Source organism: Myotis myotis, unplaced genomic scaffold (assembly GCF_014108235.1).
Source record: "Myotis myotis isolate mMyoMyo1 unplaced genomic scaffold, mMyoMyo1.p scaffold_m19_p_16, whole genome shotgun sequence".
NCBI classification, from domain to species: Eukaryota; Metazoa; Chordata; class Mammalia; order Chiroptera; family Vespertilionidae; genus Myotis; species Myotis myotis.
The window spans coordinates 4,053,507-4,077,364 of NW_023416320.1; the positions used below are offsets into that span (position 1 = coordinate 4,053,507).

The 23,858-nt window shown below is 52.6% G+C and overlaps 1 protein-coding gene across 7 annotated transcripts in view; it reads left to right on the forward strand.

The window, feature by feature from the left end:
* Positions 1 to 2,211: 2,211 nt before the first annotated feature.
* The window catches only part of ASAP1 (ArfGAP with SH3 domain, ankyrin repeat and PH domain 1), a 218,077-nt gene continuing 196,430 nt past the window's right edge, over positions 2,212 to 23,858 (forward strand). For 4 of the 7 annotated variants that reach the window (XM_036337636.1, XM_036337640.1, XM_036337639.1 and 1 more), the window contains exon 1: positions 2,212 to 2,359. The gene's annotated coding sequence lies outside the window, so the exon portion shown is untranslated. Of the gene's footprint in view, positions 2,360 to 21,477; positions 21,497 to 23,858 lie in introns of those variants that run through there. The other 3 variants (XM_036337641.1, XM_036337644.1, XM_036337637.1) reach the window with 2 other exon arrangements.

A 23,858-nucleotide genomic window follows, 5' to 3' on the forward strand; every position in this document is an offset into this window, starting at 1 on the left:
AACTTGCAGCTCTCATCTCCTCGGCCCCCTTACTCACTGGACATGTCTTTCTGGTTTTGTTTTTTTCTAAATATATTTCTATTGATTTCAGAGAGGGAGGGAGAGGGAGAGAGAAACATCACTGATGAGAGAATTGATCAGCTGCCTCCTGCATGCCCCCACACTGGGGATCGAGCCCACAATCCGGGCGTGTGCCCTGACTGGGAATCAAACTGTGACCTCCTGGTTCATAGGTTGATGCACAACCACTGAGCCTCGCCTGTCGGGCTGGCCATGTCTTTCTCGAGGGTCTCCTATGGGCCAGCACTGCCTTGGCACTGAGTGATGGCGACAAGCCGCAGTCCTGCTCTCATGCAGCTTGTCGGAGACAGACAATAAACAGGCAGCCAGATAGACAGGGAAAATGGGATTGTGAGGAGGGCCATGGAGCAGTGAAGCAGGGCACATGACGTGGAGAGAGGTGTGGGCGGGAGTAGAGGTCCAAAGACAAGGAGGTCAGATGACCAGGGAAGCCCCTGGGGAAGCTGACTTTTGAGTTGTGGGCTGAGTGCCAAGAACAGCGGAGGGAAGATTCTTCCAGGCAAAGGGCGCAGCAGCTGCAAAGGCCCTGGGGCAGGACCCTCCACTCCCAATGCCAACCCAGAGCTCCCACCGCTCTGATCACCGAAAAAGAGGTGCAAGAAAGCGTCGAACCCGGGTCTAAAACTGGTGTCTGGTCCGATACCCAGCCCACTTTCAGTTCCTAGCAGGTTCATTTCGAGCTTTGGTTTTTGCTCATCGGCACATTGTTCCCTCTTCAAAGCCTGATTGGGTTTCAAAGGAATTTGAAACACAGCAAAACCACCAAGCTGCGTCCTCCACGTGGAAAACCCCCGGATGTGGCATTTCCGTGGGGAACTGCAGCGAATCGCTCCCGCTGGCCGCCTAGTCCAGGGCTGACTGCACAGAGATTTACTTTGGTTTTCTCCGCCTCTGTAGCCTCCCCAGACTTCTTCACAAACCCCCCCCCCCAGTGTCCTGACTCCGGTTAAGAACAAAATCCCCAGTTCTGTGCGGTTTGCTGAGTTTCACATTTCACCAGAAGGGCGTCTGCATAGCCACTAACCTTTGCCTCTGCTGAGGGCAGTTTCTGAAACGCTGCAAAGAAAAATAATCAGGTGGCGATTAGGAGGGAAAGGAAGTCCCAAGGCTTTGTGCGTAGGCATAGATGGGCACGGGGCGGTGCACAGCCCTCCGTGAGAACCCTCCTTTCTCTGAGGTCTCCTGGGAAGAAGGACCGCCATGGCTACCCTGGATTGGAGCATTTGCAGGGTGTCAGTCCCTGTCTAAACATGGGGTTCCCAAATGAAACCTGTGAGAGCGGTATTCCCTGCTCATTCCACATCTGAGGGTAGGGAGGTTCCGAGAGGTTCCGTGACGGACCTAAGGTAACACAGCTGGAGAAAAGGCAAAGCCCGATCCCAGCCCGGATCAGATCCCAAGTCCATTCCATTACCGTGGCACTAGCTATACTGGCCCTGGCCCTGGCCCTGGGCAAAATGCGAGGAAATTAGCAAAGTGGGAGAAGGGGAAGGGGGCAGACAGGTAAAGTCATTTCTTTTACTGAAAATACGGGAAGGAGCTTGGAGATTGCAAGTTCATCCTCTGCAGGATGGGGGAGAGAGGCCAAGGCCCTTTCCTGCAATGGGGGAGGGGGGGCTTAGAAAGGCATCTACCTCCCAAGGCCAAGGTTTTATGCGGACACATCCCATGGCTTCCACCCCTGGGCCAGCAGGAGGCAGGCTGGAGGGGCAGTGAGGCGGAGGGGAGGGTGCCGGGCCCCGGGCCCCCGGCCAAGCTCGCTCGCGGGAATCCGGGGTGCCCCCCGCCAGGTGCCAGCGACCCCGCCTGCCCCCACCCCCCACCCCCGCCTGCGTGCCGGCCGGCCAAGGGTTAAGCGCGGCGGGAGCCCCTGGCGGGAGCGGGAATGCTTAGTCAGGATCCCGATTTCCTGTCGAAGTGTTTGGATTTCCTGAAACCCGCGCCCTCCGCCGCCGAGCGGGATCGTCCGAGCCGCCCGTCGCTGCGGCCTCCTCCCCTCGGCACATGGTCGCCCGCCCCTTCCTGCGCCTGCCGCCCGCCGCCCCGCGCTCGCCTCCCGCGCCTCGCCTGGCCGCCGCCGCGGGCGGGCACTCCGCGCTCGGGCAGCCCGGCCCGCCCCGCCCCGCCCCGCCCTCCGCGCCCGGCGGCGCCCCTGCGTTCCGCTCCGAGAGCCGCGATCGCTCGGCCGAGGGGGCCGGGGCGCGGGCGTGTGCGCCGCCGCCGGGGAGCTAGCGCGGAGCCCGCGATGGAATAATGCCCAGCGGCCCGCCAGGTCCCGGTGAGTTGCAGGCGCCCAGCCCGGCTCGGCGGGGTCGCCCGGGGTCGGCGGAGCCCCCGCCGGGCCCGCGTGGAGAAGAGCCGGGACGGGGCGCTGGGCCGGCCCCCGGCTGCCTGCCCCTGTCCGCGGGGAGGGCTCCAGACCCAGGCTCTGCAGGGCCCCGAGGAGGCGCCGAGGGGAGCGGGAAGGGGGGGGCTCCGCACGCCCTCCAAGCAGGGCCGGGACTGAGCGCCCGGTGGCGGGGCGCCGCCGATGGGGGCCCTCCCGGCGCGGAGCTCGGCCCGGGCATTGTCTCCCCGGCGCGATGCAGGAAAGTTCCCCGCCGATCCTGGAACCTGGCCCGGCCTCCCGGGCCCGCAGGTCCCCGGACCCCGGTCAGGCAGGGACGAGGCGCTGCCTGCAGACCCCAGGCCACTTGCTCAAAGCAGATGAAACCCAAGGGGGGAGGATTCCCGCTCGGGGCTGGTGTTTGCTCCCAGGAGCCTGGGAAGTGGCTTGTGATTGAACGCGTGTGCATTTGGGGACCTGCTGCATTTTCTAAGAGCGACTTGAAGTTTAAAAGAAAAAAGTCCCCGGCGTCTGGCGTTCTGCGGTTTCAGCCATCCCGAGCGCCCTCGGGCATTCCTGCCGCGGTTTCCTTTCATAATTTATTTTTCCACTAGGCAGGGGGGTGGGGGTGCAGGGCCGAGTCCAGATGATCGTTAACGCGACCTCTGCTTTACCTGCACCGATGAGAAAGAACAAGAACTTTCTCCCGCTTTTCCCACAGACTCGGTCAGGTTGTCTTGGCATCGTGGGCTCTGGGAGGCCGAGCAGGGCAGGGCTGGGCCGCTGAGTAATTATTGTTGGGGATTGCAAAGCGTGACTGGGTATCGAGGCCAGTTTTCTCTCCATGGCAGCCTTTACCCCAGGGCCTTTCTGATTTGCAATTGGAGGGTCAGAGTAAAGTAGGAAGATGCAGGTCTTCTGGAAGCATCAGATTTCAACCTCTAAGGAAGAAAAAAGGATCTTGGAGAACAGCTGTTTGAGCCCCTTCTTGTTATACTGATGAGGCTGGGAGAGGTGCAGTGATGTACCCAAGGTCACATGGCCTCTCTCCTCTCACTGTGCCGGTTTGTGATCTGTCAGACTTGCATCACTTGGAAATGTCTTATTTATATTTATCACCTTTCTTGTTTAGTGTCTTGTTCTGTCGTATCTGTTACCGCTATTTTAAAATATAGGCTGTTATCTCAAACCGCATGTTTTGAGATAAAGAGTTAAAAAAAAATTCTCTAACCCATGCTGTTCAGCCACTAACTGGATTTGGAGAGTCAGCCACCAAATGGATTTGGAATATAAAAATGGGTGGCTTATTACATAGGGAATTACTTCTCTTGCTCCCATTCCTTTGTGAAAAATAGAACCTCCCAGGTCCAAAAAAAGGGCAGCGTCTCAGCACACAATGTACCCTGCGATACTCTCCAGACTTGATTCTCAGCCCTCCTGTATCTTGTGAGCGAAGCAGCCCATCTATTTTCCTCCGAATGGCTGGGTTTTCAATTTTAGTATGTGATAATGTTGGAGAAAAAGGACTTTTTCACAAGCTTGCCATTTGGTGAAGGAAATTGAAATTCTCTCCACCTCCCCAATCCTCACCAGCCACAGTGAGCCAGATTTTCAAAATCAGCCGGAGCCTTTCAGGCCCCCAGATGACTGTGTGCACCCAAACGGGGGCCTCCCCAGCTCCTGCCAGTCGGCATCTCCAGGCTGCACCCAGGTGGCTGAAGTCTGGAGGAAAGAAGTGACTTTGCCTAGACCCTGCCTCCCATTCTCATTTTCCCCTCCTGTGTCGCTTCCTCCCACTTCTCTCCCACCCACTGTATCTGGCACGGGCTCAAGAAGAAGCCTTTCCTATGGGATGCACGAGTCATTCCCACATAAGCAATAGTAACAATGACAGCTAGCACTTACGGAGCCCTTGCTGTAAGCCCTAGACGTGTTACCTCCTGAGAAGTCCCGAGGAGGCGAGGGAGCCCCTTTGGGAGCCTTGCCCAGAAGGGACAATGTTTTTCACAGACATCTGGAATGGTCATGCCTCCATCACCCAGTGGGCATTGCTGAATGGCTCCCCTGTGGGAGGTGCCATTTGTGCAAAGATGGATGAGACTCTGGGTTCAAGGCCTTCTATTTCCAGCCTCATCTTTCAGTGTCAGCCTCACACTTTCTCTTTTCATTAGTCTACTCCACATGCTGAGCCCTGTGGGAAGTCCCGACAAACCAGGTAGGCCTGGCCCTACCCTCATGGAGCTTGTATTCCAGTAGAAGAGCGACGCAAAAGTAAAGAAGCAGGTACCTTCTAACAGATGAAAGGCTGTGATTCTTTTTTTTTTTTTTAAAAAAATATATTTTATTGATTTTTTACAGAGAGGAAGGGAGAGAGATAGGAGAGTCAGAAACATCGATGAGAGAGAAACATCGATCAGCTGCCTCCAGCACATCTCCTACTGGGGATGTGCCCGCAACCCAGGTACATGCCCTTGACCGGAATCGAACCTGGGACCCTTTAGTCCGCAGGCCGACGCTCTATCCACTGAGCCAAACCGGTTTCGGCAAGGCTGTGATTCTTATCATCGAGGAAACACATGAGGGATCGAAATCATGACCAACGTGAAGTGGGGTGGGAGTGGTCCCAGTTTGGCCAGGGAAAGGCTTCTCCAAGACTGAAGAGTTAAAAGGAACTGGCCAGGCAGAGAGGTTGCAAGAGAGGGATCAGGATGTGCAAAGTCCTCTGTGCACAAAAAGCTTGATGTGTTCCTGGGAGTGAGAAGGGGAGAAGGGGGAGAGCAGAGTGTAAGGGAGCGATGGGGAGAGTGGCATAAGGTGAGGTTTTAGAGGGAGACAGGGGCCAGGTGACACAACAGGTTCTAGGCCATGCTGGGGAGGTTCCCCCATCAGAACAAAGGGAAGCCTTGGTGAGAGTAGGCCCAGGAGTGGGATTTGATTGACATTTTTAAGAGATTACTGCTTGATGAACTGTTGATCACAGAGGACGGAGAGTAGAAGCAGGGAGTCCAGCTAAGAGACCATTGCACTAATCCAGGAGCCATGGTGAGAGCTTGGGCCAGGTGTGAGGGGAGGAGGTGGAGAGGTGTCAACCGTTAGACCTTGGAGATAGAATTGATGGGATTTGGTGATGGATTCAATGAGGGTGAGGCCGGGGGAAGGGCTCCAAGATGATTGTGGCTGGAACAGCTGGGGGTCACTTTGGGAGACAGGGACGACTAGAGGAGGAGCGTGCTCCTGCAGAGAGGAGGCTCCCTGTTGGCCATGCTGAGGCATCCAGGTGGAGTCTGCAGGCAGGCATGAGGGCATGTGGCTCTAGATCCCAGGGGAGGCCTAGGGGCTGGAGACACTAATGCAGAAATGGTCAGCCGGAAGCTGAGCACCGGGGTGCTTGCCAGCACCCGCACTGCGTCTCCTTTCTCTTACGCTCTCCCCTGCCCGCGCTATGCTTCCTCTCTTCCAGGCTGACTCCCACTCACGCTTTCAAATACACTGGTGTCTTCACCCCCTTGAAGATGCCTCTAACCCCCTCCCCCACTGCCAGATCCCCGTGTCTGCCTTCATCCTAGTGTTCCATGGACGTGACCTTTTTATAGTATCTTGCATCTATGAAAAACTTGGTAAAACTCTTGGAAAAACTCTGCCACATGGTAAGTGTGCAACACATGTTAGCCTCAGTTATTATTATCATCATTACTGAGGGGAGTTAGATAGGCATATAACTGAAATTTATGTTAGGATAAGTATGATGACAAATGGCGTATTCGTTTCTTCTTGCTGCTGTAACACATTAACAAACCACCACACACTTAGTGGCTTCACCAACACTAATTTATTCTCGTACAGCGCTGGAGGTCAGAAGTCTGAACTGAGTCTCGCTGGGCTAAACTCAGGGTGTCGGCAGGGCTCTGCCTTCTGGAGGCTCAAGGGAAGACTGTTTCCTTGCTTTTTGTAGCTGCTAGAGGCCTGCATTCCTTGGCTCATGGTCTCCTCCCTCCATCTTGAAAGCCAGCAATGTTGGTCTTAGTTTTTATGCTCCCACCTTTCTGGTTTTCCCTTCGGGCTCCCTGTTCCACTTTTAAGACCTTTTATATTATATCAGGCCACACTCCCCCTCTCCCGGACGTCCCTCACTCCCAGAAACACATCAAGCTCTCTTGTGCATAGAGGACTTTGCATATTCTGGTCCCTCTGCCTGGAATGCACTCCCCATGTAAAACGATGTCCTTGGTTTAAGGTCAACTGATTAGCAACCTTACTTCCATCTTCAGCTTAATTCCCCAAGGCCATGTAGCCTAACACATTCGCAGGTCCTGGGGACTTGGATGGGGACATCTTTGGGAGCTGGTGAGGGAAGGTGTGCTGGGAGCGCTGGGGAGGGGAGGCCAGGGAACTCTTCACAACAGTAGTGATGCGCGGGAGGGGTCAGTCTCCACTTGTATCCTGACTGTCCTCCCCAAGTTCATTCCTTCACTGCGATGTATTCATTCCTCCATTCAAGCTCTTCTCCACCCTGGGCTCCACATGCGGAGTTGGAGTTGAGGATTCATTTCACTGCACTCTTGGGGCTGCAGGCCAAATAGTCTACTTTCAACCCAGGGACACCGCTCTTCTCACTCGGACTCATGAAAAAATGAATTCACCGGCCCATGAAAACGCTCTCCCGGCCCACCGACCCTGTGCCCACCCCCAGGACCGAGTGGGGCGCGGGATGGGTTGGTACTCTTGTTACATGTCTGCTGTGGTTCACTTCCTGCACATCATGAATCCCACCACCTGCACATTTTGTCCACCTAAAACCTTGGTCCCAGAGCCTCAGCCGGCATCCTCAACCTCAGCCAGCCCTGGTCCCCAAGCGGGAGACTCAGGAAAGTGTGTGCCTCTGGCAGGACAAACCCATCCTGACCCTCAGAGGGAAAACAGCTGGAGGGTGAACGGCAGGGAAACACACCGCCCGGAGCCAGCATGGATCACTGGTTGAGCGACGACCTATGACCCAGGAGGTCACGGTTCGATTCCCAGGCAGGGCACATGCCCGGGTTGTGGGCTTGATCCCCAGTATGGGGCGTGCAGGAGGCTGTCAATCAGTGATTCTCTCTCATCATTCACGTTTCTATCTCTCTCTCCTTCTCTCTTCCTCTCTGAAATAATAAAAAAAAATATTACTTTTTTTAAAGAAAACACACTATGATGTGTCATGTAGACGTGGCGCTGTGAGGGCTAATTAAGACCAGGTTTCGAGCATCCTCTCAGTTATCTGGAGAAAATGGGCTTCTGTTTCAGAGACTCCCCAGAAACAGCCAGCTCCCTGAGACCGTAGGCACTTGGAGGTCCACGCTAGCTCTGTCACCACCAGTGGGCTGGGTTGCAGACTCAGGCCCCTTGCTGCCCAGGTCCCCCTGCCAGCCCCGTCCGTCCCCATCCCTTGGAAATGTCACAAACCAGCTTGTCTTGGAATATTTTTGGCGTTTCCTCTTCCTCTCCTCCTCTAAGGCAGGAAATGAGAAAGTGCACAGTTAGAAAAACACAAAAGTTAGCAAGCAGTGCGTTTCCAACGGAGGGGTCTCGGTTGGAGTCAGGTTAAACGCAGGATAAAGAAGAGCGGCCGTCAGCGCTTCGCTTCACCCCCCCCCCCCCCCCCCCCCGCCAACCCCCCATGTGGCAGGGAGTTCCGGAGACCAGGGGGGCGCAGGCACAGGAAGCAGAGAGCGTGGCTTAGCTTGCATTTCCCTCATCAGGGCTAATAATGAATTTCCCATTGAGGATGCTGCCTTCATAACACCCTGCGTGTGGCATACTGGGTGCCTATTTCATTGTAGTTTTGTGTCTAAACAGTTATCCTTTGGCGTAGAAATGCAGAAAGTGATCTAGTAAAAGGCCATGAGAGATGCAACTTGCCCTCCAGTGGCTCCGAATAAATAAAAAAAAAGATAAATATTGTAAACATTATATGGGAGTGAGAATAAGAGAAAAGGGCAAATGGAGTAAAATACCACTAATCATAGGTGAACGTGGCATATGGGGTTCTTTGTGCTGTTATTACTCCTGACAGAGAACAGGATGGGTGAGTGGAGTGGCTGGTGGACAGGGAGCCAGAGGTTCTGGGGTCTCCCACGGACCCTGCCCTTCCTCCTCCTCTTGCCCTTTCTGCTCCGCGCGGAGAGGATATAGGGAAAGCCTACGGCACACGGTCCCATTCTCCTCTGGAAGTGCCTTTGCTCAGATGGTTGCCTCACCTGCAGACTGAGCGTCTTTTAAGGGGGTTGGGTGGGGGGGTGGTGTGGGGGAGGGGCTCTGTGTCATTCCTCTTGCCCCCTTGTGCCCGGCACATGCAAATGACCACACGCCTTGGCTTCCCTTGCTCAGCTGTGTTGTCACATTTGTTGAATGTTCTCATCATTGGGTTTTTAACGCCTCTCCGACTCTGTTTTACTTCTAGAAATGTTCGTTGGTTCTCTTACAGATCATCCTGGCCTTTCATCCTTGGGTCGAATTCTTTCATTAAAGTTTCTCATTCTTTATGTTTTTGTTTTTTTTGTGTGTGTGTGTTTTTTTTATATATTTTATTGATTTTTCACAGAGGGGAAGGGAGAGGGATAGAGAGTTAGAAACATCGATGAGAGAGAAACATCGATCAGCTGCCTCCTGCACACTCCCCAGTGGGGATGTGCCCACAACCAAGGTACATGCCCTCAACCGGAATCGAACCTGGGACCCTTGAGTCCGCAGGCTGATGCTCTATCCACTGAGCCAAACCGGTCAGGGCTGTTTTTTTGTGTTTTTAAAAATACGTATATTTTTATTATTTCAGAGAAGAAGGGAGAGGGAGAGAGAGCTAGAAACATCAGTGATGAGAGAGAATCATTGATGGGCTGCCTCCTGTACACCCCACACTGGGGATCGAACTCACAACCCGGGCATGTGCCTTAACCCAGAATTGAATCGTGACCTCCTGGTTCATTCATCGACACTCAACCACTGGGCCATGCGGCTGGGCTCATATCTTGGTTTTGCCCAGGCTGGCAGCCTCTTTCAGATTGCTCTGTTAATTGGTTCTCTCATTTCCTGCACCTTCTGGTGTGGGCACAGTGGTGCATACCCTGGAGAGTTCACTTCTCCTGGGCCCTGGACAAGTTTCTGTGATAACTTCTGGGCCCCAGACATTTAACCCCAGGCTGGCAGTGTATGTTTGGGCTCTGCACCCATGCCCAGGGCTTGCTCTAACTAAAGGGCTGCTCTGTTTGTCTGGTCAAGAGTTGGGCATCGGGGAGCTGAGCTGGCTCCTGCCTCATGCGATGTTCTTTCCCTCAGAAGGCCCCTCTGGAATCCCACAACTGAGGGCTGAGGGGCAGCTGAGGGCCACTGGGGGGTGGAGTTGGTGAATGGCGTTGCCTCTGACCCTTGACCTTTTGTCCTCTGGATGGAACTTGGGAGCCTCCAGTGATCTGTCCTTTCTTGCCTGAGGTGACCTGGTGGGTGGAGGGTAGAAGCATTTGTCACGATGCAATGGGGAAACAACTGACTTTGGAGTCAGTAGAGAGAGCTAATACTTAATACTCACTGTGTATTAATACATGTCACTCAGCAGTTTTTGTGCATGCATTCATTTAATCCTCATAATAACCCTGTGAAATAGGCATTATCTTTATCCTTATTTTATACACAAGTAAATTGAGATGCACAGAGGCCAACTAATTTCCCCACGGTCAGGTGACTCATCGGTAGCAAGACTTGAAGCAGTTGGTCTGTGTTCAGTGGCCACACCCTTGACCGTGATGCATTATTATCTCTAAAGACTTGAACTTGAATTCCATGCCCTCGTTCCTCTGTGGCCTTGGGAAGGGTCTGCCCTCAGCCTTTCACTTGGCCTGGTGAGCTTCAGCTTCCTTTTTGGTAAATTGTGTGAGAGCGCGCAGGTCTCCCAACACGGTGTGCAATAAAGCAGTACAGTGAGCAGCTGAGTGCGGGGCATATGGCTGGTCCTCACAGAGTGAGTGGCTTCCTAACAGGATAAGCGTTCTCATCGGCATGACCAATGGGCAGCGGAAACATGAGAGGACGTCAACGTCAAGTCTTCATTGCACAGACCTTTCCTGCTGACCCGCCTCTGTGCCAGGCTCCTAGGGTGCAAGGATGAAAAATCGAGGTCCCCGCACTAAAATTTCTTACAGGTGATTGACTAGAAGAGAAAGACGTGGAACTGCTTATAATTTAGGACCGATGTCCATATCATGGGAAAGTTACAGAAGAATAGCCACGCGTGTGCAGGGAGGGGAGACAGTGACCCCGCAGGGGTGGTCAGTTCTGGGGGAGGAGGTACCCGGGAGCTCGCTCGTCCCCGGTGGGCAGGATCTCAGTAAGTGGACAGAGTGGGGAAGGTTGTTAAGGCTGAGAATAGTCGATCAAAGTCTCTGTGGTAGGAATGTGCTGGTGGTTATCTGGGAGGCCCAAGGAAAATATTTGTCCAAGGGGAAAGGTAAAACTCTGAGTTAAGCCCTAGCTGGTTTGGCTCAGTGGATAGAGCATCAGCCCACGGACTGAAGGGTCCCGGTTCAATTCCGGTCAAGGGCATGAACCTTGGTTGCAGGCTCCATCCCCAGCCCTGGTCAGGATGCGTGCAGGAGGCACCCAACCGACGTGTCTCTCAGATCTATGTTCTTTCTCTCTGTCTCCTCCCATCCCCCCTTCCACTCTCTGAAAATCAATAGAAAAATATCCTCAGGTGAGGATGAACCAAAAACACACACAACAAAACTCAGTTAAAATGAAGAAATAAAGTGCATTTGGGGTTTCTCTCTGGAATAGAGTCATCCTTGCTATTTCCCACCTCTTCCCCCCAAACTCCTGATCTCGAAGAGCGAGCTGTGTGCGGCATTGTTTGTGGGTCTTTCCAGAATAGTCTGCCGCGTGTTTCCTCTCCAGGACACTTACTTCCTCAGCCCTAAAATAGACCGCAGGAGGGTGGAGCTGTGGGAGCTTTGCCCGCTCCTCTCTGTTGAACGGTGCACTTTGGAGGCGAGTGGGCAAGAGGGTGTAGGGGACGCTGTTGGTTGCTCATCGACCCCCCCCTTCCCCTTCTTCCCTGCTGCCGGAACACTGATCTTCAGCAGTCCAGTCCCAGCCCCACGGGCGAGTCACTGCGGTCCTGTCCCCTTTGACAGCGACTGGGTTAGACACTGAGTGTCCTGGCTCTGAAATATGAAGGAGCGTTTGCTGGAGGTGGCGGGGAAAGAGCTTTTCTCCATCCTAAAAAGAGACATTCAGACACAGCCTCTCCTTTGCTATGGGACACAGCGGGCTTGGCGTGTGATACCTGGCACTGTGGTTGCCGTCTTGGGGGACCACAAGGGTGAGCATGTTGAGCGCGTCAGAGCAGAAAGGTGTCAGGAATGAGACACCGACCACCCTACCTATACACTGTTCTGAGTTTTCTGTTACTTGTAGCCCCAAAAGTGATAAGCAGTGGGATGGCCACTTCACATGACTTCTAGAAGATTCTGGGTCCCTGCACCCTTCCCCACTCCTCCCCTGCTTAGCCACCACTGTGTTAGAAATCCACCACCACATCATACACTTTTACAGTCTTGCTCTTTTTAAAGAAACATTTATTTTTATTGATTTCAGAGAGGAAAGGGGGGGGGGAGAGAGAGAGAGAGAGAGAGAGAGAGAGAGAGAGAGAGAGAGAGAAACATCAATGATGAGAGATAATCATTGATCAGCTGCCTCCTGTGGTGTACACCCCTCACCGGGGACTGAGCCCACAACTGGGTATGTGCTCTGACCAGGAATCAAACTGTGACCTTCTGATTCATAGATCGATACTTAATCACTGAGCCAAGCCGGCCGGGCCAGTCTTGCCTTACACCTCCACCCCCTCCCCCCCACCTCCCCGCACCTGAATTGCCCTTTCCCTACCTTCCCCACCTACCCTTTCTGTGAAGTCTTTCCTGATCCTCCCTGTTGTACTTATTGTGTTCTTTGAGTCCCTATAACGCCTGTTGCCCTTCCCTCCCTCTCTCTCTCCTTCCCTCTCCCCTTTAATTCTTTATGAAGTGCCTACTGTGTGCCAGCTCCTTTGTGAACAGGGCAGACATGCACAGCTAATCGGTGTGTTAGTGCGGTCACCCGAGAACATAAGGTATTCCGGGGTGCTTGGGAAGAGGTGCCTGACCCCACCTTGCAGGGAGAGTCACAGACTTGCTACAGGGTGCGTCCTTGAGCTGGGTCCTAGATAATGAGTAGGAATTAGCCGGAAGAAGGGCACAGGGAAGGGAGGGAAACTCTAGGTGTGGTAAAAATAGCACAGTTTGTGCTGGGAACTGATATGGCTGGGCCCCAAGGCTTGAGGTGGGTGCATTGGGGTGGATAAGAAGGCGGGAGCCGCATCCTGAAGCTTGGGCTTTCATTCGAGGCCACTGAGGGGCCACTGAAGGCTTGAGGCAGGGCAGTGATCGGACTCCTGCCCTTTAGAAAGATGGTTGAGGATGAACTTGTGAGAGTCTGGGCGTGAGTGGCCAGGATGGACGGGGAGTTCCCTAGGCAGTGGACGGGCTTGTTTGGGGATTGGACAGATGCGGGGCCTGGGAGGAGGGAGAGCCGTAGATGACCCTGAGCTTCTGGCTCGTCCACGAGGCTGGTCATGTCTGTGTCTAACAAGACTGCCACGCCCCTGGGGTCCTGGCGCTGCCAGTCTGTGCATCCCCTCGAGAGCTGGCTTCCAGGGCCAGTGCAAGACGGGGCGACAGAGAAGCGTGTCTGTTCCTCTCTCCTTTCTTCCTTCTCCTCCCACGACCTTAGCTCTGCCGTTCCTGTGTAAGAGGAAGAGGAAATAGAGCCGTGACAGGGTTTCCCTGATCTCCCTGCTTCCTAGGTCTGAGCCTTGAGCAGACGGAGGACTTTCTCAGAGCCTGTTACCCATGACTTTTCTGTTTGTTCCTCTCCCAGATCAAACCAATTCTGCATCAGCCTGGCCCAGCACCCTCAGTCCAGTCCATCTGCCCAGCCCCACAGTTCCCGCTCAGGCCTGGCTTCCAGGTGACCTCCCCTGAGGCATCCGTCGTTTCCCTAACTCACCGCTCTCCCCTTGGTCCATTCTCCAAGCCACTGCCAGGGGGGCTCCCTAAAACTTCAGAGGAGGGTCACCCTCATGCTTGACAAGCTTCAGCCCCCCTCTCCAATACCTGGGTGGTCAGATGAGAAAGAAAGCAACTGGCTTTTCAGCAGCTCAGACCTGGGATCAGCCTGGACTCTCCGTGTACTTGCTGAGTGCTCTTGGACAAGTCATTTAACTTGCTGAGCCTCTCTTCCTTCACCTGTGAAATGGATGAGTGATGTGTGAGTGAGGAAGTACATTAAAGTGCCTGCCTGAAACACACACACACACACACACACACACACACACACACACACCCCACAGGTTTTCTTTCTCCCCAGCAGTCTAATTCATTTCAGTGAATCCTTAGTGCCCGCCCCACAGTAGACCAGGTATGTATCTTTTTTTAAAAATTATATTTTTATTGATTTCAGAGAGGAAGGGAGAGGGAGAGGGAGAGGGAGAGGGAGAGGGAGAGGGAGAGGGAGAGGAGAGGGAGAGGGAGAGGAGAGAGAGAGAGAGAGAGAGAGAGAGAGAGAGAGAGAGAGAGAAACATCAATGATGAGAATCATTGATAGGCTGCCTTTTGCACGCCCCCTCCTGGAGATGGTGCCCGCCACCTGGGAATGTGCCCTTGCCTGGGAATTGACCTGGGACCTCTTGGTTCATAGATCGATGCTCAACTACTGAGCCATAACAGCCGGGCCAGATGCATCTCTTGTGTTTGATGAGTGAATGATTCCTTCCTTCTCTTTTAGCTGAGAGTTTGACAGCCTCTTTTTTGATAAATTTGAGGAATTCTTTCAAGTTGTCCTATAAGGACCAGGAGGAGTGGGGCCCTGACACTAGGGGGGGTTTAATGTGGAGGACAAAATGGAGTTCAATATTTTAACGTGGCTTCCTGACCCCATGCCCCGCCCTATGACTTCCTGGGCCGCCAGGAGCCACCTCCTGGGGCAGGTGCCAGGGTTCCCGGATGTATCGTTCTGCAAAAGGGTGGGAGCCCTCCACACAGCTATCATAGACAACAGTGGATTCCAGTGTTTGCATAAGTAGGGCTGCATGAGTCAGTCAGTGAGGTACACATGCGTTTTTCTGGGTGAATCTTAATGGACATAACATATGTATGTGTGGGGTGTTCCCATCCTGGAACAGGCTGGGAGCGGGTTGGGGTAAGCTGAGTTCAGCGATGATATTTTAGACTTCGAGTCTGAAGGAAGTAACCACGCTGAGCATGTGCAGAAGGGAGTTGTGTTGGAGCTGAAATAGAAACGGTGCAGAGGGTGGTCCCATCACCAGGAAACAGCTTCTGGGGTGTCCACCATTGGGTAAGATTCTGGATCCTGGATTTAGGTTGAGTCCTAATCGGCCTGTTAGTGGCTCCTTGCTGACCTCGGGCAAGTCCTGAGCCTCTCCGAGCCTCAATTTTGCTACGTGTCAAATGGAGAGGCTAAGACTCTCACCTCCTGGAGGTGAGAACTCCATGTTGTGGTACATAGACGGCAGTGGGAATGGTGCCTGCACATGGGAACTACAAGTGGAGATGTGAGCCTGGCCTATAGTGAGGATTGTTAGGGGTTGAATCGTATCCTCAAAAAAGTTCAAGTCTGCCCTAACCGGTTTGGCTCAGTGGATAGAGCGTCTGCCTGTGGACTCAAGGGTCCCAGGTTCGATTCCGGTCAAGGGCATGTACCTTGGTTGCGGGCACAATCCTAGTAGGGAGTGTGCAGGAGGCAGCTGATCGATGTTTCTAACTCTCTATCCCTCTCCCTTCCTCTCTGTAAAAAAATCAATAAAATATATTAAAAAAAAAAAAGTTCAAGTCCTCATCCCAGTGCTTCAGGATGTGACCTTATACGGTCTCTATGGAGGTAATGCAGTTAGAGTGATGTCACTAGGGTGGGCGGGGCCTAATGCAGCATGACTGGGTCCTCAGAAAAGAGAAGTGTGGACACAGAGACAGACATGCACAGAGAGAGGATGAAGTGAGGACAGAGGGAGAAGTGGCCATGGGGTTGGAGTGATGTGTCTCCCAGCCAAGGAGCGCCAAGGATTGCTGACAACCCCCGAAATCTAGGGAGAGGCAAGGAAGGGATCTTCCCAGGACATCAGGGAGAGCGAGGTCCTGCGGACACCTTGATCTCAGACTTCCAGCTGCCAAAACTGTGAGAGAATCCATTTCTGTTGCTTTAAGCCAGTCATTGTTGGTACTTTGTTATGGTAGCTCAAGCCAACTAATGACGATGATGGAGATGAGGGTGATGATGAAGATGATGGTGGTGAATGATGATGATGATGGAGGAGGAGAATCATCATCATCATCATCATCTGACCTAAACACTGAACAGAAAGATGGTCACAGGTGTCTGACTGATAGGCTTGTGGCACTAACTCAGCGAACACTGGTGTGGATATACCTTCCACTTCTATATTCTGCATCATTAGTCTCTAAGGGTCAATTTGAGGCACAGAGGGTAACAAGTGCAAAGGCCCTGGGGTAGCTGTCTGTGTGACATATTTAAGGAACCTCAAGGAGGCCAGTGAGGCTGGAGGGGAGTGAATGATGGGGATCCATTGATAAGGGGAAAAGGTGATGGGGTAGGAGTGACAAAATGCCTTTTTGGGCATTCTGAGGACATTTGCTTTTACTCTGAGTAAGAAAAGAAGCGCTTGGAAGGTTTTGAGCAAAGGAGTGATATGATCTTGGCTTACCTTTTTTTTTTTTACCAGGATCCTACTGTCTGCTTTGTAGGGAATGGGTTGAAGGGGGCAGGAATAGAAGCAGGGACAGATTGGGAGGCTGTTGCAAGAATGTAGGCAAAAGTCCAAATATTTACTGTGACAGATTTCTACAGGTAGAATTTCTGGGTCAAAGGGTAGGCATATTTTAGTGTCAGATAGTACCAAACGGCATTCCAGAAAATATTTTTATCTCTTTATGAGCCATTGTTTTTCCTCACTTATGAGTTATTTGTATATGTCTTCTACTCATATTTTTATTTGGTATCTATTTTTTTCTTGTTGATTTGTGGTAGTTCTTTACATATGAACATTGCCCACTACCCCTTCAGTACCTTATTCTGTTATATATTTCTATTAGAGATATTCTGAATTATTTGGAGAGAACCAGCGGTTAGTTTATTTGATGGTTAGCATGAATATTAAGGGGGTGGGGGGGGAAGAGTGACTAAAAACAGAAATCTGGGGTTTGCATCCTCATGTTAGCGCAAACCAAACTTGTATCTTTGGGAACACCATTTTCCCCTCTCAGGACCTCAGTTTTCTCATCAGTATAAAGAGAGGGTTGGCTAATGAGATCAAATCAGAATTCCATGACTTTATTATAATTGTAGCACTTTGGGTCCACCTGTATTTATTTAGTATCATTGAGTGAAGCATTCTGCAGTGTGTTTATATATCAGAATATCATCAACTAAGTAGAAAGTGGTATGAGTATGGACTGTAATGACTGTTGCCAACTGGCCTAACAGTGCACTTTCACATAGACTCGGGTTCTACATTCGGTTTTGCCGACAACTATGGCCTCAAGTCACTTGCTCCACCTCTGAGGGCTCGCATTCCTGTGTGAGGGAGGAAAAGCAGTGGACATTGAGGGCATTTCTAGCGTCCCCTTTATAATTCCTTGTTAAGAGTAGTAGAATGAAGCAACAGTGAGGAAATTGAGGCCTTTGCCTGCCTATGGACCTGAGGTCCCAGAATTACCAAGCAACCTTTAGGTTTGAACCCAGGCGCAGTGCCTCCAAGCTCTTTCCCCAGCTCCAAGCCCTTCTATGGACAAGGAGCCCAGATGCCATGACCACTGTCCATCACCAGGCCACTCCCACGGTGCTGGGAATCCCCTCCAAGAGGCTGAGCTGTGGGAGAGTTTCGGGGACACAGAGAAGGAGGAAGGGCGAAGATTACAGGGGAAATGTCTGGATTTCTAAGGACAGTGGGGCTAGTGGGCAGAAAGAATTTAGGAGGAGCCGCAGAGAAGCCCAACGTAAGAGAGGGCATTGCGGAGAGAGAAACAGCACACCGGCAGGGGGCAGGAGCCAGGAGGTGACTGTACGCAGATGCTCAAAATCACCTTGTAAATTACAGTTTGTGAACAACAATGGTTATCATCCACATTCACACCGCTTTCTATTTAGTTATGACATTCTGATATTAATATCATCAGCCAACCCTCTCATTACCCAAATGAGAAAACTGGGGTCCAGAGAGGGAAAAATGACTTTTTTTCAGTGACTGGATTTATGCATTTTATTTCTAAAAACCAGAGCTCAAGGGAGGCTGAGGTGGTCCGTGTGTAAGATGAATCCCACAAGGCTTCCCTGCCTTGGGTTAGAAAACAAGGCCTCGTCTGGAAAGTGTAGGTCAGATCATGTTAATTTTTCTCACACTTTCTTCCCTGACACAGGCCCCCACACCTTTCCTCAGGTTGGTCCCTCTGCCTCGAATGCCTGCCATGCCCACCTCCTTGATGCACACCTTCTCCTGAACTTGAGTATCTCCCCTTCCAGGAGGCCAGTCCTGACCGTCTCCTCATTGTCCCTCACTCTGTCCTGCACAGGAATCCAACCGGGGACCTCTCAGTCCACAGGCCGACGCTCTATCCACTGAGCCAACCGGCTAGGGCGGAAGTTGATATTATTAGCACTATTTTACAGACGAAGAAGCTAAGATTCAGAGAAGCTTAGGCGCTTGACTGAGGTCCCAGCCTCAGTGACTGAGTGGGTATGTCAGTTAGGAATTTCCTGCTGCATGGAACGTGATCAGAGCAAATGAGACAACCAGGAAGTGCGTTGACCCCCGTAACTGCCAGTGCACGAGGGGGGCGACGGCGCTCAGTCCCTGTCCCCCCGGACACCCACAGCACCCTTGAATTAAGAGACGTCAAGAAGCATTTCATAAAGGAGCTTTCTAAAATTGAGGTGAAACTGACATGACATTAACCATTTACTGTTTTAAAGCATGGGAGTCAGTGGCGTTTAGTACATTACCTCGTCCCCCCCAATAACAACCCTTCACCCATGAAACAGTCACTTCCCATCAACCCTCTCTTTACCCCCTCTCCGAGATCCAGCGACGATGAGTCTGCTTTCTGTCTCTGTGCGTTTATCTATTTTGGATGTTTCATGTCAGTGGAATCACACAATACGTGACCTGTGTCTGGCTTCTTGCCCTTGGCATCATTTCCTGAGGCTCACCCGGGTGAAGCACGTATCACTGCCCATTCCTTTCTATGGCTAAACACTGTCCCATGGTGTGGATGGGCCCCGCTTTGTTCATCCGTCTCTTGTGGACATGGGGTTGTCTCCACTTCCGGCTCTTGTAAGCAGTGCCGCCGTGAACAGTCACCTTCAAGTGTGTGTATGAAGACCCCTTTCCAGTCCTCTGGGGCATGTACCTACCGATGGAATTGATGAGCCGCCTGGTAGCTAGCTCTATGTTTAACATCTTGAGGACCTGCCAGACTTTGCAAAGTGGCTGGACCATTTTGCGTGCCCCGGCAACAGATGAGGGTTCTGGTTTCTCCACGTCCTCGCCAACACGTGTTATTGGATGTCTTCTAAATTCTTAGTATTATGGCTGACCCAGTGGGTATGAGGTGGTAGGTCACTGTGGTTTTGATTTGCATTTCCCTCAGGACTAATGCCTTTGAGCATCTTTCCCTGTGCTTGTGGGCCACACGTGGGATCCTTGGACAGGTGCAGGCAGGTGTGGCGAGTCTCTGGGGCTGTGCAGTGGCCAGGGCAGGTGGCCCTGGGGCTCCTGTGACACATCTAGTTTGCGGGGTAGGGAAGGAGCAGTTACTGGAACCTGGAGGCAGCCAGGATGTGCACCGGGCCCAGCCAAAGCTGGGAGTGGAATGGAGTGTGGCAGCCAGTTCACAGTGACCGCAGAGAGGGCGCGGGGTGGGGGGATGGCAGGGGAGACGCAGACCTCACTCTCCCCGCTCTGTCGCCTGGTTGTTGGCTAAAGCTGTCCCGCAAACCAGAGGGGCAGGGAGCCCTTGCATCCTTAGTCCCTAAGGGTCCATTTGAGGCCTGGAGAAGGGGGAGACTGGGGAGAAGGGAGCTGGAGGGTCGTGCGGCGCAGGGGGGGCCAGGAGCCCGGCTCCCTTTCCCTGTGGTCCTTGTGTCTGTCCTTCCTGGGCTGGCTTCTCCTGGAGGCTGGTGTGGAGGCTGGTGTGGTGCTGCCTTCTTGGGTTTCACATCTCCATTGTACCGTCCAAGGAGGAAGAGAGAAAGGACCGTCCAAGGAGGAAGAGAGAAAAGACCGTTTCCAGAGAAAGAGCTTTCCCAGAAACCTCCAGCCTCAAGTCTCATTGACCCACCTCAGGTCATGAGACCTCTGAACTAACTCCTGGCAATTACTGGGAAGGTTTGAACCCGTTGGGCCGCAGCCAGATGCTGTAAGAACAGGCGCTTCCTGGGAGAGGGAAATCCCAGATGCAATCAGGAATGAGGAAGGATGCTGGGGAACCCATGTGGCCCGCCCCGAGGCTTCCTCGGAACCGTCTGTTTCATGGAAGCCCACGATTTTTCCACCAGGGACCATGCCGGGGCGAGGCCTCCTGGAGTGACTCACGCCCTCACGGCTGCAGGGCTGATGCTGGGCCTCGTGCCTTCTCCAGTCGGTGCTGCCCTCCCAGGCCTCCTCCGAGGGTCTCCGGCCCCTGTCATCTCTCCTCTGGCTCAGCCACCATAACAGTCCAGGGAGGGAGGCCTGACTCCATTAGAACCAGAGGCCTGAGCTCGACCAGGAGCTCAGGACATAGGGTCTGTCTGTAGATGATCCACAAAAGACAGAATTTAAAAATCCCACCTATTGTATGACGCCATATGTATGCCATCTCCAGAACAGGAAAATCTATAGAGACAGGCAGTTCAGAGTTTTGTTTTGTTTTGTTGTTTTTATTGCCAGCACTGGGTGGAGGTGAAATGGGGAGTAACTGCTGATGGGTGTGGGGTTTCTTTTGGGGGGCGATGAAAATATTCTAAAATCTGCTGTGGTGATGGTTGCATGACTCTGAATTATTTTAAAGCCATCAAACTATATACTTTAAGTTGGTGAATTGGATGGAATGTGAATTATATCTCCATGAGGTTGTTATGTAAGAAAGGTACATAAAAGCTTGGTCTGCTTCTGTTCGTTTTGTTTTATTTAAACTTGAAGTTGATTGCTACTGTATTCCCTAATAATAAAAGTGATCTATAGCTTACACCATGTTTTCTTTTTCTTCCCTCTCTAGCCTTCCTTCCTTCCTTCCTTCCTTCCTTCCTTCCTTCCTTCCTTCCTTCCTTCCTTCCTTCCTTCCTTCCCTCCTTCCCTCCCTCCCTCCCCCCTTCCTTCTTTCCTTCCTCCCTCCCTTCCTCCCTCCCTCCCTCCCTCCCTCCCTCCCTCCCTCCCTCCCTCCCTCCCTCCCTCCCTTCCTTCCTTCCTACCTTCCTTCCTTCTTTCCTTCCTCCCTTCTTCCTTCCCTCCCTCCTTCCCTCCTTCCTTCCCTCCCTCCCTCCATCCCTCCCTCCCTTCTTCCCTCTCAACCCCCACTCCCACTTTCCTCTGTGGCCTTTGGTTCTGCCATGGGGTTCCCCTTTTCCCCTTCCATTTTGGCTGCGTATTGCAAGCCATCTGAGTCCTGCTCATGTAAGATTTGCTGTGTTTGTGACAAGGTGGAAGGCCCACGTCAGCAGCCTGCTGTGCAGTCAGAGCCTCAGAACTCAGGTGCTCTGTCTGTTCCGTTTCCCTGGAAACACAACTGTCCGCGAACCCGGGCACTGTGAAGCCAGAGGCTTTCAGGAGCCAACGGCCTTTTCATTCGATGGTTTTGTCTTCAGAGCAGGTATCACTTGCCGCATCTTGGAGACAAGCAGCATCGAAACAGAAAAGATTGTGATTTTCCTCAGAAGGAAGGAGTCCTTCCTGCCTTCGGGGAAAGCGTATTTTCCAAAGAACCTTGGAGACGTCGGCTGATCCTTGTAAATTCACAGGTAGTAACATTCCCCAGAGGCAGAGACGGGTTTCCAGAAAGCAGCTGGAGGGTTGGGACTGCCCCAGCCAGCAATGGGAGCTTCCTGCTGGGGCTGGACTCCTTTCCGGGCCGTCCTGGTTCCCTTTTCCTTGGGTGGTGCAGGCAGACCTGGGGGTGCTGCTCCCGCAAGGTGACTTCGGGCCTCAGTATCCTCCTGGCTGTCCCTGGGGCAGTGCCCATGGACAACAGGATGACCAGCTATAGGAGCCACATTCCTGGTGCCAGCCTTGCTGAGTCAGGACCTGGGGCTGCTGATGTCCTTCCTAGTTGTGGGTTGTCACGGTGGTGGCAGTTGGCCACCACACCTCTGCTCTGTGCTATCATTTCTCACCTCCTTGTCTGGGGACTGTACCTTGGGTCCTTCGTCCCTGGTCCTTCAGCCTGCCCATGGTGGCCAAGAGCAAGCTTGGTGTACTTGGCCTTTAATGGACTCGTGAGCATCAAGACAATGGGTGTGGGCCCTATCATAGTCTGCTCCCATTCCCTTTTTCCAGAAGACATACAGGCTCAGAGAGGCGAAGTTCATTGCCCAAGGTCACACAGCCATTACCTGGGCGAGCCCGTGTGGGAAGGTATGTCTTCCTGCCCCAAAGGCTGTTCTCTCTCCACTGCTCGGGAGACTCCCCCAGCTCTAGGCCGCCTTCCCTCCTCACAGTGAGCAGAGGGGAGCGGCTCTGTGCTCAGCGTGCTCACCGAGAGTACACGCGTCATGTGGGGAAGGACCTCGACCGCGCTATTGAAACAGTTGGGCCCGGCCAGCATGGCTCCGTGGGTGAGCATGACCTATGAACCAGGAGGTCACAGTTCAATTCCCTGTCAGGGCAGGTGCCCAGGTTGCAGGCTTGATCCCCAGTGTGGGGTGTGCATGAGGCAGCCGATCCATGATTCTCTCTCTTCATTGATGTTTCTATCTCTCTCTCCCTCTCTCTTCCTCTTTGAAATCAATAAAAATGTATTTAAAAATGAAATTAAATAGTTGGTAGCACAACAAACCCTAGGCAAATCCTCAGAGACTTCACATTCCCCGCTTGCAGCTCTTCCCGGGGGGCCTGAAGGAACCTGCGGTTGGTAGTGGCACAGACTGGGCTGAGTCCGCTCCTGGCTTGAGGGGGGCATGTGACTGGTGAGTGAGCCTCGCTGGCCTCCCTGTGCCCGGCGCTCAGGGAGACTTCCTGGTTCTCTCCTTGTGTCCCCGAGGCTGTTTCTCTGGCATTTGCGTATTTTAAGATTCACAAAATTCTCAGGATGCGACTTTTATATATATATATATATATATATATATATATATATATATATATTATATTTTTATTGATTTCAGAGAGGAAGGAAGAGTGGGAGAGAAAGATAGAAACATCAATGACAGAGGATCATTGATTGGCGGCCTCCTGCACACCCCACACTGGGGATCAAGCCTGCAACCCGGGCACATGCCCTGACTGGGAATCAAACAGTGACCCCCTGGTTCATAGGTCGATGCTAACCACTGAGCCACGCCAGCTGGGCAGGATGCAACTTTTAAAAAATGCTGAGGATGTACTTACTACCTCTGGTGTGTAGGCTCCTATGGCACCCAGCCCCTCACCTTTTTCTCATCACCTGTGAGGTTAGTTGACTACAGTCTGGTTCTCTTCAACACGGGCTCTTCGCAGAGCCGGTCTCTCTTGCTAACCATCAGGAGATCCTTGATATTTAGCTTCACACATATTTTTTCAGTAAATGAGTGGATGAGCGGATGCATTTCCCCAACCGAGTCTTCTCATTCGGGACGTTCCAGCTGGGGAAGGCCCTTACCACATGTTTACGAGGCAGGGCCCAGGACACTGTGTCCACACCCAGATTACATCTCGGCGAGAGTTCATCCTGTCTGTTGTCTCTAAACCTGTTTCCCGCCCCCACTGGACTGTCAACTCCACCTGCTCAACTCACCTCACTGCCCGGCCCCGGGTGCAGTACAGTCAGCGACAGGATGTAAGGCGTGAGGTCAGTCGTCATGGTTTAGCCAGCAAGACGGCGGCTCTGGTGTTTCTGATCATGGGTCCTTCACAGTGGCCTCTTCTTTGAGAAGAGGAGAGACCAAACCATCTTTGATTGTTGTTGTTTTGTGTGTGTGTGTTTGTTGTTGTTGTTGTTAATCCTCACCTGAGGATATTTTCCCATTGATTTCTAGAGAGAGTGGAAGGGAGCAGGAGAGACAGAGAGAAACATCAATGTGAGAGAGACACATCGATTAATTGCCTCCTGCACGGGGAACATCTAACCAAGGTACATGCCCTTGACTGGAATCGAACCCAGGAGCCTTCAGTCGTGGGCCAGTACTCTAG